General features: G+C 47.1%; 1 long non-coding RNA gene across 1 annotated transcript; it reads left to right on the top strand.

Moving 5' to 3' along the window:
- The first annotated feature begins 17,222 nt into the window (after window positions 1-17,222).
- Window positions 17,223-18,182, top strand: LOC144730209 (uncharacterized). The gene is made up of 2 exons (XR_013587795.1): window positions 17,223-17,619; window positions 17,950-18,182. It is a non-coding gene; the product is annotated as an uncharacterized LOC144730209 (long non-coding RNA).
- The last annotated feature ends 1,622 nt before the right edge of the window (window positions 18,183-19,804 follow it).

Here is a 19,804-nt window from a genome sequence, read left to right as displayed (position 1 = left end):
GGTGGCGAATGTCCGGCCCACGGGCCGTATAAGACCCGCATAATCATTTGGTCTGTTCCAGCCATCACATTAGGGGTGAGTTTATTAAATGTTTGATCAAATATAACAGGCTAATTTTTAAGTTGATAATTTTCTATGGCCCGCGAATGATGTTATAAATATCCAAATGGCCCTTAGCAGAAAAAAAGGTTCCCCACTCCTGCTTTAAGGGCTACGTCGACCTGGGCAATGATATCATCAACTGGGATGTGTTTAGGGGTGACTGCAAAATTCAACCCTTTAGCTAGTACCGATTTTAGTATGCAAAATTCGTGATCTGATCCCATCTGTGAAGGATGCGATCCCTGACATGCAATACCCCGGTGTCTACGAACTAAGTTGTGTCTGCGGCAGTAGTTACATTTGGGAAACTAAGCGACATGTCTCAGACCGTGTTCGTGAACACAAGGCAGATCTGAAACACCCCTTAGGACCAATACCTCGGCCGTGGCTGATCATTGTTTTAACGCTGTGGGCACACACTAAATTATTTTTTCCAAGATGAAGCTACTCTGCAAACTTATCGGCTATCAACAAAGATTCGTTCATGAAGCCATCCAGATATATAAACACAGAAAATTTCAACCGAGAAGATGGGTACAAACTGAGTAATCATTGGGAGGATGTTATTAACCAGTTTAAGTCATAACTGGCTCTGACGTTTCCATCCTACCTGCCGATGTTAGCAGTTATTTCTGACTCTCTGAGTTGCATTGCCAGGTTGGAGGTTTTTGCATCGACAGGCTGGAGGTCTTACTAGCGCAGTCACCGATGCTCCTTTCCCTCGATGTAGCGGTGGCTCTTATTTTTTTCACAACACAATGGCTACCTTCACAGCCTCAGGGCACCCTCCTTTCTCACAATGCAACTCAAGAGACGAGGATAACATCTTCCAAACAGGACTACCCTTGACAATTGAGTTGTCGCCAGGGTAAAAATAAAATTAACTAGGAGATTTCAACTTGAAAACCCAAACCATCGCACCAACAGTAATGGACGGAATCCTATACGAGGCGCACACTGCAGTAGCTTCAGGAGGACCCTGCTTTAATGTCTGTGTGAGAAGCATCTTCTCCCACTGAAATTAAAACAAAGTTGACAGTTAGACAGGATACGTTTTCAAATATCCGCAGTAAAATTCAAGTATGTATACCATTAAAGTTAACTATTTTTTATTTACCAGGTAAGGCACATTGAGAGCGATATAGCTCTTTTTCAGAAGCGACCTGGCCACAAATTATAGCTGAACGAAGTGGTTTATCATGTGGAAATTTATAGCAGCCAAATACTCGAAAAGCATTACTTACAAAGAGCTCACAAAGCAGTTATCCTCCCACTACCCTTGGGTTACCTCCTGTCCCGGTCCAGCCGAGACAGTCTGTGAATTGGCATCTGTGTTTGGGTGGCATGAATTAATTTGTACCGAGATCTGGTACCGGTACTGTGCTGAAATTTACTACTGCATGGTTGTTGACAGCTTAGGCCAACTAGAAATTAGGTCTGGGGTTGATCTCCACAGTGGAAAAGGTGGTAACCCTAAAACTAACCCAAACCCTTCCACATTTAACGTTAAACACTTTCAAACCGAGTTCGCTCGGAAATGACCCCACTAAACCGCACGTATGCAAACGTTTGACTTCAGTGGTTCCTCCGCCGCGTGCGAACGATGAAGTGCACGGGCTCTCGTGATGACCTCACACCCGCATGGCTGCACGAGAGGCGGTGCTGACGAGCATCAGGCAGGTGGAAAGAGGCCAAACGAGGAGGCAAGAGTAGAGTGCTGTAGTCGGTGGGGTATAGTGTAGAGGCCGACCGAAATTCGGGTTCGGCGCCGAAAGTTGGCAAATGGCCACTTTCGGCATACTTTCGGTCAATTTTTTACTTTCGGTGTACTTTAGATTTCGGCCGAAAGCAAATTTTTAACTTTCGGTCTGGTTTCGGTTTCGGCCGAAACTGATATTGACTTTCGGTCGTCAACCGAAGATCTATTTTTAGAATATAACGCTAGTGCTAAGTCTATCAGCCGGTTAGTCGGCGCTCGGCAATCCTATGCGATAGGCTGCATACACACACGTCAGCAGCAGCAGCTTGCGAGCGAGGTTATAGCCGCAACCACGGTCTGGGGCCGTCAATAAATCACCTCTTACGCACCTAGGGGGGGGCAGCGACTAAGTAGAGATTCGCGCGCTGCACTACGAACCCAGCGACCCGAGTTCAATTCCCGCTCATGGCCGGTGACGATTATTTGAACCGGTGCTGGGCCTCCCCTAGATCGACTCAGCCTCAAACGATTAAGTGGTGTGGTATGTCAACATCGCCACTGGGTAGACAAAGGCGGCCTGCCGTGGTGAATCCAAGTCCTGGGCGAAGCCGGGTAGTAAAGCTATTACAGTATTTCATAAATCTTGTGTTCGGTAACTTCGGTTATATACCTTTCTGTTTCGGTCTTGGTCGAAAGTATAGTTAAACTTTCGGTTTCGACCGAAAGTCAATTTTTAACTTTCGGTCTGGTTTTGGTTTCGGCCGAAGACCGCACGGGTCGGCAGGGGGACGCTGCTGTGTGGATGCGCTGCGAGTCGATGCAGAAGGCGGTGACCCCCGACCCCCGAGGTCGCAGCGACAGCCGCGTGGCACGGCAGTCGTGGGGCTCTCCGGGTGCTGCGGGAGATGAGCGGCAAATCCGATGGCTGCTCCCTCCTCCCTTGTCCATCGGGGAAGCGCTCCTTGAGATCCTCTCGGCAAGGCCTGGCCACCCCTGATGGCTCTCCTCTCGGCGGTGTCATCACCTCGTCCACCTCCTCTTCAGCCTCTCGTTGGGCTTTTGCTCCACATAGCACGCCACTGTCACTGATCGTTGACCGTGTGACAACAATAACAATCCTTGTACAGAGCCGCAATACGCCCGTCAATATGCCTCTCCCACGATGATATGAAGCCTGTTACTTTCGTCAATTACCCCCTCGAAATATCGGATGGGAATCACTTTGAGATAAAATCACCATCTTAACACGTGAACAGAACTGCTCCTCAGCAACAATATTCACCCAAAAAAACTTTTTTTATTGATTGTAATATGTTTAACGATAGTCAACGATTTAGTGTTTTAATACGAGCAGACAACAAACATCTTTACCAATCCAGGAAATACACAGAACGATTATCTGTAGTGGTGTCCACTTTAACATTATTTTAAGCCAGCTTCCCCATTTCTGTGCATTCGTCAGACACTAAATTAATCTGCCTATGCCTGTCCTTAGCCCAAATAACTTTCATCGCCCTGTAACTCGTGTAATACATCACATTTAGCCACACACAGAGATCACAAATGAATATAAATGTATGCAGTTGCCCCCCCACCCCCAATTTTAGTCCAAAATGTAAAATGTGTGCGTATATGTGACTTTGGTTTAAGGGGCCGTCCATAAATGGCTTCACGCACCTAGGGGGGGGGGAGGGGGTCAGACATTTGTGACGATGTGTGACGAGGGGGGGGGTTGAGAAATGTGACGTCACATCAAAATGCGCAACTTTAAATAAATATAGACAATACTTACTTAAATCGACTTTTTAATAAAAAAAAATTCTCCTACAAAATCACAGAGTGCAGCGCCACATTAAATACGCACTACAATGACAATAGTTTAAAGCGATTTGAAGCATGTTTATTTTTTGGGGGGGGGGGGGGGGCAGAGCTTTGTGACGTCATATTTGAGGGGGGGTCTGACTTTTTGTGACGCCGTGTGACGAGGGGGTGGGGGGGGTCAAAAATCATCAAAAAACGCGTGACGTCATTTATGGACGGCCCCTAAAGAGAAAAAAAAGTGCAAATTATATCCCCCAGATATATGAAGGGAGCAGGGACATTTCGTTTAAATTAAAGATTGTTTTCACATCCCGCATAATGATTGGCTCATACAATGGACCGGTATACTTTAACGCACACGCGCAGATCTTCTATGTTTTAAAATAGTATGCCCTAATTTACGACGAGACTGGACGTGTATGGAAAAAGAGCTTCATTGCTCATCGGATTGCTGCAGTATAAATAAATAAATATTCTGATTCTGGGACCATGTGACGAGCCTCTGACGTCAGACCAACTGCCGTGACGTCACGACCGCGTGATCGGGGCTCAGTCGTGAGTCTCGTGCCGAGTGGATGCGCATCTTGAGTGGCGGGCTCCCCCTGCAGGCGATTTTCGACACCATTTACAACAATTTCACTATTTGAGATTTCGACAAACAATTATTCCTGCTTCCCAGGCGAGTTGATGGTGGTTGATGGCAGACTGTGATGAGTGAAGTGGTGGCGATTTTGATGGTTCTGATGGAAGTGGTGGATGCTATTCCCTGATGATGATGGGTGTTTAGCTGATGCTGTTTATTCTGATCGTGATGATGGTGGTGGGAATCGTATTATACCTTGTGACGAAGGAGTGATTTTGATAGTGGTGATATTTTTGGGGGTGATAAAAATTAAGGTGATTATAGTGATGTTGGTCGTGATGATGATCGTGAAGATGCTAGTGGTGATGGTTATATTGGTAACAAAAAAGTACAAATGTTAGCCCCCCGAATTTAGGAAGTCAGAGACATTGTATTTTATGGAGCTCTTTTCCATCCCACATAATTGGCCAAGACAATGAACCTGTGTTGTTTACATAGTATACAATGTACATGTATAGTTTGATACACAAACATATCTATGCTATAACATGTAGGGCCTATTGTGTACATATTGCATAATAACGCTGTGCAGGTAGTTAATGTGTTTTAATAACATTACAAAAGGCCACGTGAGGCAGCACCATTTGTTTGGGACGTCACAGTGGGTCGTGGGCTGGTCACGTGGTCTCACTACGAGACGTTTGTGACAAGCCTCTGACGTCAGACCAATTGCCCTGACGTCACGGTTGCGTCATCAGGGCTCATTCGCAGAGTCCTCTCGTGCCGAGTGGATGCGCGTCTCGAGTCGCAGCTCCCCCTGCAGGCGATCTCCGATACTTTTACAATAACTTCTCTACTTGATATTTATACCAAAATATATAATACCTGCCTCCCAGGTGAGTGATAGCGGTGATGGTAGAATGATGGTTGTGTTGAGTGTAGTGATGGTGATTATGATGGTGCTGATGGTGGTGGATGCTATTCCTTGATCATGATGGGTGTTTAAGTGATGGTGATGCTGGCGATTTTGATCGTGATGGTGGTGGGGATGGTATTTCTTGTGACGGAGTAAGTTTGATAGTGGTGATAGTTTTGGGGGTGGTAAAAAAAATGATGTGATGATAGTGAGTGATATTGGTCGTGATGATGATGATGGTGAAGATGGTAGTCGTGATGGTTATAGTGATAACATTAAAAAGTGCAAATGATAGCCTCCCTAATTTCGGAAATCAGGGAAATAATATTCTATGCAGCTCTTTCACATCCCACATGATTGGCTCAAACAATGTACCTATGCTCGTTGGTTCTTTCGGTAAAGTCACGTAGGTGAAAATAAAATAAAAAAATAACTAAATCACGACGTTTCGGAGGCAACACAAGCTTCCGTCATCAGGTGGGACAACCACAGCAACATTTTTTACTGTAGTGAGCAAAGAGAGCTGTATGTGACAAGCGATTATATAGGGTAAGAGCCAGGGAGGAGGGATGCAGGGGGGGGGGGGGGCGTGTGGAGTCGGGGGCTTAGCCCCGAGGTAATTAGGATATTATCATATTAATCACATCCTTGGAAGGATGTTATTAAGGATGTTATTAATCAGGTATAATGTTAATTGCTTTTATATCTTACTTCAATATTCGCATTTCCAGTTTCTACAGCACGCTACCCCCCCCCCCCCCGGCCCACGCCGGCATGGTACCTCACCAGCCGTTACCTACCGCACACTAGAAGGATGTTAATATGATAATATCCTAATTACCTCGGGGCTACAGTAAATAACAACAACAGCTTAAACTCCCGACTCCACACGCCGCCCCCCCCCCCCGTATCCCTCCTCCCTGGCTCTTACCCTATATAATCGCTTGTCACATACAGCTCTCTCTGCCCACTACAGTAACAAAAAAATGCTGTGGTTGTCCCACCTGATGACGGAAGCTTGTGTTGCCTTCGAAACGTCGTGATTTAGTTATTTTTATTTTCACCTACGTGACTTTACCGAAAGAACCAAAGAGCATGGAGCCTTGCAGTCACGAAAACTTCAAATCTAGAATGTACCTGTGTTGCATGCATAGTACACAATGGGCATGTATAGTTTGACACGCAAACATATCTATCATATAACATGTACGGCCTATTGTGTACATATTGCATAATAACGCTGTGCAGGTAGATAATGTGTTTTAATAACATTACAAAAGGCCACGTGAGGCAGCACCGTTTGTTTGGGACGTCACAGTGGGTCGTGGGCTGGTCACGTGGTCTCGCTACGAGACGTTTGTGACAAGCCTCTGACGTCAGACCAATTGCACTGACGTCACGGTTGCGTCATCGGGGCTCATTCGCGAGTCCTCTCGTCCCGAGTGGATGCGCGTCTCGAGTCGCAGCTCCCCCTGCAGGCGATCTCCGATACTTTTACAATAACTTCTCTACTTGATATTTCGACAACAATTATCCCTGCCTTCCAGGTGAGTGATGGTGGTGATGGTAGAATGATGGTGCTGGCTGTGTTAAGTGGAATGGTGGTGATTATGATGATGTTGATCAAAGTGGGAGATGCTATTCCCTAATGATGATGGGTAAGTGAAGGTGATTCTGGTGATTCTGATCGTGATGGTGTTGGGGATGGTATTCCTTGATGATGTTGAAGTGATCGTACAGATTATATTGGTGACTGCAGTGGTGGTTATATAGTTTTGTGGCGGCAGTGGTGATGGTTGTAACTGTGGTGGGAGTAGTGATGGGGGATAAAGGAGATAGTGGTGATGATGAGTATGGCTTCATTAGCAGAAGTGGAGGTAGAAATAATATTAAGAATAGGTCTTGCCCTTTCTGACAATAAAACAGGTGTTACGATGTTCACAGACCAAATATAATCGTTTTGCAAGGAATCATGTTTGAATCATATTTGCAAGGAATAAAAAAAGGTTTCTATTTGGTGTTTGAACATCTTAACACCTGTTTAATTGGCAAAAATGATAACATCTATTCTTATTTTTTCTTACTTTGATACTGGAAAAAAGGTCCAAAGAAATAATATTGATGTGTCAAAGAAGTGATTTTGATGGTGGGGATAGTTTCCGGGGTGATACAAATTAAAGTGATGATAGTGAGTGATGTTGGTCGTGATGATGGTGATAGTGATGGTGGTGATAGTGATGGTGGTGATAGTGATGATTGTGAAGATTGTGTTATTGATGGGGATAGGTGAAATGGTCGATGGTGATAGAGATGATGATAGTAATGTAGTAATGATGGTGATGTGATGATACAGCGCCCCCTGGCTAGCTCTGTCTTGCAGAAGAGAGACGGTGAATCTCAACGGGCCTTCACCCAGTTAAATGAAGGGCTACTGAAGCAGGATGGCATTTAGAAAGATGTGCGGTGTGGCAGAGAAGCCCGTGGCGATGGCTATGCACGTGGACACCGACATGGACACCGATGTAGACATGGATGTAGACACCGACGAGGACATCGACACCGACGTGGACATCGACACCGACGAGGATATCAACACCGAGGTGGACATCGACACCAATGTGGACATCGACACCGACGTTGACACCGAAGTGGACACCGAAGTAGACACCGGCGCCCTAGTGAAGGTAAATGTTTGCCCCGAGAAAAACACGAACACGAGCTCACGTGGCAGGCTCTGCCTCGCAGTACAGAGGACATGAGCTCAGCCCCGCGTAGCCTTAACAGATTGTAGGAGCGAGTGCTGTTAGTGAGCACCTACGAAGACCGGCACGGCACACGAGGGGGTTGGTGGCCAGCACCACGCCCGGCCACCTTTGTCTCCCTAGTGGCGATGTTTACGCACCGGGTACTCATTTGAAGCTGAGTCGACCTAGGGGAGGTCCAGGACTGGTTCGGATAATCGTCACTGGTGTTGGTGGCCGTGAGGGTTAATCGAACCCGTGCCCATGGGTTCATAGAGCAGTGCACTGACCGCTATGCAGATATCTGCTGTGAGACGTGATGAACGAGGTTCAGACTGGTGGACGGCTCCCCCTTAAACACCTTACGTGATCTCACATTAGCTCTGAGTCAATACTGATTGAGATTGCACACCATGGGAAAACGCCACAATGTGTCGCATAGAACTGGCGACTGGTCTATTGGATCACGAGATTTGGCATTCATTTTCTACTGCCTCTTCGTACTGCACTCACCCATCGACTTGCCCACAGTGCACACCTAAACGTGATCACGTCGACACGACTAACGGTTCATCTTGTGTGTGTGTGTGTGTGCGTCTGTGTAATGAGCAGACTACACAGTGGGATGAAGTGGTGGTCTTCCCAGAGGCGGGGATGTTCTGCTCCAACAAAGGTTCGACTCCACACAAATCAGTATCACCGGCGCTCCTGGATTGCAGCCACAATCGTGCCTAAAACAAAACAAAGATCATCGCACTTGAAGGCTTAACACATTGGTGGGGGGAGTTTTGTAGTGAGCACCTATGAAGGTTGACACGGCACACGAAGGGGTGGGTGGTGCTGGGTGGCCAGCACCACGCCCGGTCGAATTTATGTCCCAAGTGGCGATGTTTATACACCGCACTCGGTACTCATTTGAGGCTGAGTCGACCTAGGGGAGGCCCAGGACCGGCTGAGACAATCGTCACTGGTGTAGAACGTAAGCGAGAATGAAACCCGGATTGACTGGGTTCATAGCGCAGTGCGCTAACCACTGCACCACCGCTCCCCACAATAATCCTGCCGAACAGACACACCCACAACCAGAATGCACTTCACATTGTATCATAATAGTTCTACACTGCAAGAGGACAGACTTAAATTATGTTATACTGCTCTTGCTTCGTAATTCTAACGATGCGCTTGTGTGTGTGTGCTTGGCACGTACACGAGTGTCTGTGTGTGCGAGCAGATATTCGTGATAAATTTGGGCTGGTGATGGGGACATACGAGTGGAATGAAGCATCGACGTTCGAGCGCGTCTACTACTACAAGACGACTTCCACTGCACGTGGCCCCAACAATGAGGGCTATGACAACGAAAAAAACCACTACGTCATGGTGCGTCCCTCTGATACGGTCCCTGCACATTCCAACCGGGCCACGTGCCACTGCAAAGGACAGCACCACGACACAAAGCCAACAATGTTCTTACTTAATGGCAATACCCCGACTGCATACAGCAATCGTGCTTACTTAATGGCAATACCCCGACTGCACACAGCAATCGTGCTTACTTAACGACATTACCACTACTGCACACAGTAATTGTGCGTAATTAGTTATCCCTACGCAGAGTAAATGTGCTTACTTGTCGATTGGATGAGGATGTTAGATGGCTCAGGAAATATGTTGTCCGTGTCACAAGCACTGAGCCAGACCCTTTGTAGGGTCTTGGATGCGAATCCCAGTAAGTCACGTGCGATCAAACCATATTTATTGTACGCGAGCACCGACCGAAATAGCGCGCAACGAGTCGTGACCTCCGTGATCTTCCTCCAGATCATAGGCGAGCACCTCGCCTACAGGTACGAGGTGCTCGCCCGACTCGGGGTTGGAAGCTATGGCCAGGTCTTCCGCTGCATCGACCACAAGAGCAAGGAAGAGGTGGCCATCAAGATGCTGCGGCACGAGTCGTGGTGAGACGGCGTGACGACGACCGCGTTGTCCTCGTGAAGGGGAACGCTTTGTCAGTCGGGCGACGGGTAGCAGAGGCGACGCTCCGCCTACTCGTGGGGAAACAAAAAACAAAAGTGGGCATTTCCTGTGCGAGTTTTGACACGAATATTAACACAATATACACCTTACACTTCCTCAGTGGGCGTTTGCCTATTAGGATGAGGATTGTTTTTGTTTTTTTTACATGTGTTGGGGTAATTTGTTTACCTTTCTTGTACTTTGCACTGCTATCGTATTTTTATATTGTATGTTGTTGTAACGTTCTCACCCGCCCCGACTGGACGTCTGTGAAAAAGTGCTTTGTAGCTCATCACATTCCTCCAGTATAAATAAATATTCTCATCCTGACATGTCATTCATTGTAAGTATGTAATGTTGAATGTCTTTCGCACCATATGTAACCGACCATGCTAATCGGAGGTGCAGAGGAAGGGCAACAAACTAAACACAGTGTGTTAACGGTGTGTTTAATGATTCCCTCAGCCAGTGGAATTCACACTCTTGGCTTAGGACCACTCATGGAGGGTGAATGAGCATTGCCTCCGCCCCTGCGTGTTGCGATGCTCAGAGCGAGGTGACAACTCTCATTCCGTGCGTTCTCCCCCCCCTCCCCCCCCCCCCACAGCATCAACAAGAAGAGGCAGCAGCTGGAGTTGGAGATCATGAAGATCCTGCAGAGCAAGGGGGACCCTGACAACAACAACATCGTTACCCTCCTGGACTACTTCACCTTCCGGGGACACAACTGCGTCGTCCTGGAGCTCATCAGGTGAGTGTCATGGCGTCCGATGAACACCGATCCAAAGACAAAGATTAATATGTTTTATTTTTATTATTTTATTATTTCTCTTCTACATGACTTTACCGAAAGAACCAAGAAGAACGATTAACCAGTATAGCCTGAGAAGATTGTTGGGGCAAGTGCTGTTAGCAAGTAGCACCTATGAAGACGGGCAAGGCACACGAGGGGGTGGGTGGCCAGCACCACGCCCGGCAGCCTTTGTCTCCCCAGTGGCGATGTTTACACACCGCACCAGGTACTCATTTGAGGCTGAGTCGACCTAGGGGAGGCCAAGGACTGGTTCAGATAATCGTCATTGGTCTTCGCCGTGAGCGGGAATCGTGGAGCAATGCGCTAAACGCTGCACCACCGTTCCCCCAAACACCGATGCATCCGTGTGTTCACACATATGAATCGTTTGGATGTAGAATAAATGTCCGTAGGCTTTCAGAATGCCCTAGAATAGAGGCCGACCGAAATTCGGTTTCGGCGCTGAAGTTGGCAAATGGCCTCTTTCAGCATACTTTCGGTTTCGGCCGAAAGTACATTTTTTACTTTCGGTCTGGTTTCGGTTTTGGCCAAAACTGATATTGACTTTCGGTCGTCATTCGTCAACCGAAGATCTATTTTTAGAAAATAACGCTAGTGCTACGTCTATCACTCTGCCTATCGGCCGGTCAGTCGGCACTAGGCAATCCTATGCCATAGGCTGCAAACACACACACATGTCAGTAGCATCAGCTTGTGAGTGAGGTTACAGCCGCAACCATGGTCTGCTAATGTATATACGACCGGTCAACAGACGGCAGCCTGCATCTCCATCCGTGGGTGGAGTCTCTTTGGCAGGACAACAACAAAGTGTCTCTGTTGTCTGTATCCAGCCGCCTGCCCGCCTTGGCTTATGTGTTGCGTTCGCTTCAGTCTACACGTGTGTTGATACCGAGATTCCAAGTCTGACAATTAGAGACTGACCGAAATTAGGTTTCGGTTTCGGCGCCGAAAGTTGGCAAATGGCCTCTTTCAGCATAGTTTCTGTTTCGGCCGAAGCCAAAAAGTTAACTTTCGGTTTACTTTCGTTTTCGGCCCAAACCAGAAATTCAGTTTCGGTCGGCCTCTACCCAAGAATGAGTGCCTTTCTACGCAGCTCCATCGTCAGACATAACTGTTTATAATGCCTTCCTGCCTCATTGACTATCTTTTGAGTTGAGCGGCAACCCTGTATGGTTACTACGTGCGGCTTCGCCTCAGTCAAGCATGTGTGCTCCCGTTCAAGGGGCCAATCAGGGAATGGGTCACAAGCAGGAAGAAACTGTAACCGTTCACGTTTTGTGCCGTCACGCAGCGGAGACTTCCTCCAAAAGCTGGACGAGACCTATGGCTTATACATGACGGAAATGAAGCCGTATGTGCGCTCCATACTGCAGGCCCTGGCAAAGCTGAAGGCGATGCACATCATTCACGCGGATTTGAAGCCGGTGAGTGAACAAATCAGCCTGCTGCGTCTTTTGTCCGTCTGTATGGAGTTAGTGCCTCAGTTCGTGCAGTTGTAGAAAATGAGAACTCTCTTGTAAACCTTAGTAACAGGATTTCAAGATATCCAGTCACTTATTCTACACCGCAACAACACTCATGCGACGACTTGCTATTTCATAAACACAGAGAGCCAAAACTTGCATAGAAATACAACTTTTCACATGGGTCTCTGTTTACTCTCAACAACCAATGCTCCGCGAAACATTTAAGATTTTCTAATGTGCGTTAAACAACAACGACCACTGCCCTAAGCAACAATTCCGAATGCCAAAGCTAAATGATGGGCGTAGTAGTGGTGCGGTAGTTTGCAAACTGCACTCAGAAGTTAATGACCCAAGATCGATTTCTGACCACGGTTAAAACCAGGGTTTGGGTGATATTTGAACCGGTCCTGGCTCCCATTGCCTTCAACAGCCGGCCCTGAGCAGCATGGTGAGGTATGGGCATACAACCCCCTTGACCAACACGGCATGGGGTAGGGAGATCTTCAACCATTATTACATTCACAAAGGGCAGTAATTGTTCAACAAAAATGAGTACGTGAAATCTTGAGTAAACCGCCATGAACCAATTCACCGACACACCACTCTGTCCTTTTTGCAGGCAAACATCTTGGTCAAAGACCACATAAGTGGCAATATCAGGCTCACGGATTTTGGCCTGAGCATCAGCGAGATCTGCCCAAGTGAGTGATCTGGCTGCCCTGTGTGTGTGTACGTGTGTAGCAGTGTGTGTTTGTATGTGCGTGTCACAGTGTTTGTGGGGAGCGGTGGTGAAACGGTTAGCACGCTGCACTATGAGCCTGTTAAAGCTATATGGGGGGTCTTTGTCTTCGTGCTGTGGTGGCGTGGTGGTTAGCACCGCTTAAACAAGGTATGGTAGTGACACTCATACCCTTCAAACGTTACATTTCGTCAATCATTTGGCCAGGATTTCAACTCTCAACCTCGCAGTGGTGATTAGGGTAGTTGTCACACAATAAAAGTTGTTACCGCAGAGAACTCTCGCGACACGACAACTGCACTCTATGATAGCTGGCACCTGTGTAATGAAAATAATTTACATTTGTAAGTGCGACCCAGCTGATATACGCATTTACGTGGGCGATCTTTGTCATTGTGCGTATTTTGAGTGCCATACGTGACTGCGTGTGTGTACCCTCATCTATTCTGCACTTCACAAGTGAATAACGTGCAAGTGCCACGTTGTTTGGTCACCTGTCTGTCCGTGTGCTGCTAGGAGCTTGGTGTCTTGGAACGAGGTGGTACATGCCCCCAGAAATGTACTTTGGGCTCCTGGTCACGTGCAGCGCGGACATGTGGTCACTCGGATGTGTGGTGGCTGAGATGCTCTTCGGGAAACTGCTCTTCAAGAAAAGCTTGGAAGACCACATCGGCTATCTCATCCAGGTATCTGACGCGTAGGAAAACACCATTGCATAAAAATCCAGTTGGTTATAAGGTCCTGCTGTTGAGCTACAAGGCTGTCAGTGGGTTAGCCCCACAATACTTACAGTAGCTGATCCACTCATGTACACCAATGATGTCCTTGATATCTTCTACTCCTTAGTTTTCTGAGGTCAAGTCTCAATTTCTGGGGGAAACTTGGCTTTTTGCCAGTGAAGCTCCAAGACTATGGAACGTGTTGGCCTCTGATAACAAGACAGAATTTTTTAAGTGATTTAAATCTCGCCATGAAAACTCACCTCGATAAAATGGCCTATTCCCCATAGTTTTGGTCGTCTTATTTCCTAGTTTTGGTCGTGTAATTTCCCTGCTTTCCATACACGGGGCGCATTGGGATCCTCGGATGAAATGCGGCTTACAAATATTAATTATTATAATATATACATACTGATGAATTCTATCATTTTTATTGTAACAAACCTCGAGCCCGATACGGCACCACCAAAACGGGCGTAATATTTCCCATGGGACAGTTCCAACTGCGCCATTTAAAGGAGGAGGGGGGGTTTAATTCGAATTTTAATCAACAATGGAGTCCACAATAAACAACAACAACAGCAGTAGGGGGTTGGTTATGACTGATGGTGCACGACGATCAACTAGCGTACAGATCCACTATGCGATGGCTCATGCGACAAAGCTGGTTACGTGCAGTGCTGTCGTCATCCTCTGGGCCTTTCACTGGTCAAAAAATGTCGCTCAGATGCCGGTACACGGGAGAGGAGTGGACGTGTTCACTGCATGATCACAGACCATTTGCATGAGTAAAGAAGGAAAGATAAATTTCGGGTTCATTGGTAATACCAGAGAATCAGAGCGTCAGGCTGATGTCCTTCGCAATCATTACTATTGTTATGATTATTGTGGTTTATTGTTAATCCCTGAGGCTTTCACAGCCTGTGTTGGAGAGCAATGAAGCCGCACGTAGTAGCCACGTCGTCAATTAAAGACCAAATATGTATGTATCGCCTGATGATAGAGATACATATCTGCAAACAGTATGTACAAGAGCAGTCAAAGTTCATTGTTCGTCGACGTTTCAATGAGACAAAGTGCAGCGTATGTACGCTCTGTTCACTCAGGCGACGAACCTCATCCAACTCATCCCTCTTGTGATCTTGGTTTCAGATGTTGGGGCTCCCACCCAAAGCCATGATTGACGCCTCGATCCACAACATCATCTCCTTTGGTGAGTGGACAGGGAGGGTGGTGAGGTGGTGGTGGTGTTGGGGCTCGTAGCTGTTACTGCTGCTGCTGCTCTCACTGCTCGGAGAGTCGAGGCCGTGCAGCCGCGTGTCTCGTGCTCTGTGCTCGAATAAAAAGACGTGGAAACTGCTTCGCGTAATAAAAAAAATGAACTGTGCTTAATTTGGGTTTAAAAGTCACAACGGTCTTGGCAACGTACTTGTCAGTACGTGTTGAATTAGTGCGACAGTAAGGAGTCTTATGAAAAAAATACTTTAAAAAGAACGGTTATGTTTAGGTAGCACAGTATATTTGGAAAACCCCAGGGGATTTGCAATCCAACAGAGGACGTATGCATTAATTACATGGAATTCTGGCCATCACATTTTTAGTAAAGATGAGTGGCCGCTTTTTTATATTTCAGCATGACTTAGCACAATTTAAAAAAGATTGTGCGCCAGATGCAACGGTCTACTAAATCAGCATAAAGCAGTTCTACCATAGTATAAAACAACCATGAAGAACAACCCTCCACACAAACTGTGGGTCCTTGATTGAGAAATCTATTACACTTAAAAGCACGCTTGTACAACAAATGACCATCCTCTCCAAATGATGCAAATAAAAATATAATACTAAAATAAAATTGCTCAAGCAAGTATCAGGAGGTTCTCATCTCCTTCGGTGGCCCAGAGTTGAGAATGGGAATTTCACTTTCACGCTTAAGAGTAGGCCTCGGCAAGGTAAGGTAAAAAATTAAATGTAAAAAGCAACGAGCCTACCTTTACCCCACCTTTTACCCTTACCCCATACAAATTACCCGATTACAGGTTAATTACTGGGGTACTACACATGAAAAAGGTTTATAACGGTAAATGCTAGGGTGAGCGCTTTATACATATAGAATACTCTTGATTCCAATTTTACACGCTTTCTTTGAACTCACTCTGTTTGTTGTTGTTGTCGTTGTTGTTGTCGTTGTTGTATCCTCAAATCCCACTTCCCAATGTGGTATCGACTGCAAACTTGGTATGCTTATGTAATACTGATGACAACACTATATTCTATCATAAAAAAATATATGTTTTTAAACAATCTTTTTGAGATGTTATATTTCGGCTTGAGTCGAATTGTCCATGGTAAACTGACGTTGGCTGTAATTGGCCACGTTCCCTGACCTTATGGCAAGCTTCGGGGCCACTTTCTGGAGTCGTGGAGTTTTGCCATTACTCATACATTTCATAAACGCGTGTTTAAAAAAAAGTTTTTTTTAAACATTTATTAAATGGAGGCCAAGGACTGCGCCACGGAGCTTTTAGCGGTAAAAAAGGTAGCGTATTAACCGGGTAATACTTCGCGCTACCTTTACCCTACCGGGTAATTCTTCCAAGCTACCTTTACCCTACCCTTTACCTTACCCCTTGGCATGTCGACACCTTTACCCTTTTACCCGGTAAAAAGGGTAAATTACCTTACCTTGCCGAAGCCTACTTATGAGCCATCGTTTCCATACGACTACTGCAAACGTCTCACAAACGGTTACAAATTTCATCGACCCTGGAGAGATGACAGGCTGTAGTCGACTGCCAACAGGGAATCATATTCGCAAACATCGCAATTGGAGGGTTAAGGACCGCCGCCGCGTTGTACTCATCGCCACAACTAACTGAGTGTCTCTCTCTTTTTGTCTCTCCGATAAACAGACGAAAAGAATCGCCCCATCGTCAACGGGAAACGGATCGTCCCGTGCTCCGTGTCTTTGAAGACAGTTCTGGGAACCCGCAATCGAAAGTTGATCAATTTTCTCCGCGGGTGCCTTCAGTAAGAGACTTGTTACTCTTGTCTACATTTCACCTCGTACAAAGAATTAAATATAAATAACTTTGAGTCTACCATCAACATTACTGGAAACGATCTTAGACCTCACGTGTCATTTGGGCTAGGACTGCAAGGTTTTGTGTCACACCGGAGCATCGTTTCTTCATCTCGTAGCTTTTTAAAATAAATATCGTTTCTGACAAATGTATTGATGATAGAATTGCGCATTTCACCCCAGCCCATGATTCAATGAAGCGATTTTAGAATGCAACAGGCACCTGACTCCCTCCGTTTGCCTCCTTGACAGGTGGGATCCCCAACGTCGGCTCACACCCACGGAGGCCCTCAACCACCCATTTTTGCGGGGCGGCAGGGCCAAGCCACCGCAAGCGAACTTCCCCCCTTGCCCAGCCACGGACACGGAGCCTGTGGCGGCCTGCAGCCTCTCGGCAGCCCCCCGTCTCAGCCAGGCAGATTGCCAAGTCCCTGCTGCAAGCAAGAAGACTCCGGAGTCGGCTTGGTCATATCAGAATACTGCAGGCTCAGTTTCTGGGAGAAAGTGGGCTTCAAACTCGGATTGGGGAATGGAGTCGGAGTGGGGAGTGGAGTTGGTGGGTGACTGTGCTGTAACACGCCTGACTGAAAAACTCTTCAATCAATGTGACAGCACCAATGACGTCATCGGTGAAGAGGAAATTGAGCCGATGGAGGCCTGCATCCTCCCGGCAATTCCCTATCTCAGCCAGGGAGTTTGCCAAGTCACTGCTGCAAGCGAGCAGACTCCGGAGCCCACTTGGACAAATCAGAATACTGCAGGCTTAGTTGCTGGGAGCGAGTGGGCTTCAAACTCGGAGTGGGGTGTGGAGTCGGTGGGTGACTGTGCGGTAACACGCCTGTCTGCAAAATTCCCCAATCAAAGTGGTGGCACCAATGACGGCATCGCGGAGGAGGAGATGGAGTCGGCCACGAGACAAGAGTGAGTCTCCACGCAGAAGTGCACCTTGAGGAAAATGTGTATTGGGGAGGTTATTCAGTGAAAGTGTTCTCCAATATAAATGTAGCATTCCGCCACTGGCTGTAGTGAGAGATGGGTGGCATCCTCCTACCTCGCATTTGAGCGGCCGGACACATCTGAGGTGCACTACAGCAACCAGTGTAAGCACAGCCGAGAATGCATGATGGGGCAGACGGTGGCATAATGAATGCGCGCATGTGTGTACGTTCAAATCATTTTGCATCCGTACGTAGCCGACCATGATAACCGTAGCTGACCGTGCTAACGATGGCGCGTGCGTCCGTTTGCCAGGTGGGGCCCTGCTCTCCAACCAGGCAACAACAACGAGGAGGATGCCGTCGACAAGACTGGGCTAAGGGCATCACGCGGGCCTGGACGGAGATTCTCCCGCCTGAGGCGGAATATTCGGGGGCTTCTGCGATTTTTTCGGGAGCGCTTTTTTTGTTACCATGCCGATACCGCTGAATAAATCCTGTCATGCGGCTGGGGCCCTCCCTGCCCTGTGTACATATTTTTCAATGTTACTGTCGTTTTTATCTCACTTCTTTCTGGTCCAATGACTCCAAAACTCACGGTTTAAACTGAAGATCCCAGTGGTCCTCAAAAATATTTACGGGGACTCCTCAACTTAGAAAGTCTCAGAGATACGAACAAACCTGTCCATATTCCAGTTGCCTGTTTGGACCGAGATTCATAAGTTCAACCGCCACGCAATAGATGGTGGTTGGTGGCATCTACACAACGTGAAGAACCAGTGGCCTCTACGTCTACAGGAGATTATACAACTCCTAAAGCCATTCCCCATGTTTAGTGTACACGCTGTACAACATGTTTGGAATCTACAGGAGTAAAGTTGGACTTACGAAGAAATAGACTTATGAAAATACTTCTGGAACCTAACTCGTCCGTAAGTAGAAGAGTCCCTGTATATGGTGGTCACTCTGAACAACGCAGACCCAGCCTCATTTTTACGATGTTTGGTCTATTAGGACGTTACCAGACGCATCTTTCTGTGCTAACAACCACACGATGCACATTAGACAAGTCACAACAGGTCACGTTTAATACTCCAAACTTGTCTGGAGTAATTCGCATATGGCAGACATGTCTGCACATTTGCAGAATTACATGTCTATGGGAAAGGAACCATGTGTATTGCATTACAAGGGGTGCTTGGTCGTGTGTGGATGCAGGTTGTTGGCAGCGCCACTGATTAATCAGAATATTTTTTTATCCTGGAGAAATCCGATGAGCTATGAAGCTCTTTTTGCATATGTCCAGTAGGGGCAGGTCAGCGAGGTTTGTACAAAGACGATACGAGAGGCAAGATGGAGAAAATGTAAGCATGTTGCTAAAAATACAAAGTACATACACTCCTGCCGATTTATCAACAGACGCAAGCTTTGGCAAGCCAGCAACACAACAACAACAGCACCAGACCACGACAAGACAACGCACAGTCCCTCAATTACATTGCAAATTAAAATCGAACGTTCAATGCGCGATATTTGAAACAGCGTTACTAAATATCAATATTCCCCTCGAATACCGAATGAACGAGGCGAAGACGCTTGCAGTAATGTTCAAATATGCATCGAAAGCCATTCAGAAGTGGAAGGCCTCACGTGGCCACAAGGCACCACGGTAACGAGATGTGAATTACCTCGCCTGGTACGCAGGAGGGCGTGGGTTCCATCCCAACCCTGACACATGCTGTATATTTTGAGGTTGCATGTCTCTCTCCCCGTAAGTGATGGGGCTGGAGGAGGTGTGGTGGATAGGACGATGTGGAAGCTGTGTCGGTGATGAGGCGTGTGCTTGAAGTGAAGATTACATGGGGAGCGGTGCCGAAGTGGTTAGCGCACTGTGCGACGGAATCCGGCGACCCGAGTTCTATTCCCACTCACAGCCAACATCATTGACGAGTATCTGAACCGATCTCGGTCCTCTCCTAGGTCTAATCCGCCTTAAATGAGTATCCGGTTCGGTGAATGGAAGGAGACAAAGGCGACTGGGCGTGGTGCTGGCCACCCATCCCATCGAGTGCCGTGCCAGACCTTTTTAGGTGCTCGCTCTCAGCACCAACAGTCTGTTGATGGTTATAGAGGGGGGGTGTTTGAGAGGGGTGTGTGACTGATGGGGGGTG

This window comes from Lampetra planeri, chromosome 35 (assembly GCF_965212315.1).
Source record: "Lampetra planeri chromosome 35, kcLamPlan1.2.h2, whole genome shotgun sequence".
Lineage (NCBI taxonomy): Eukaryota > Metazoa > Chordata > Hyperoartia > Petromyzontiformes > Petromyzontidae > Lampetra > Lampetra planeri.
This window is presented reverse-complemented; position numbering and strand designations above follow the sequence as displayed.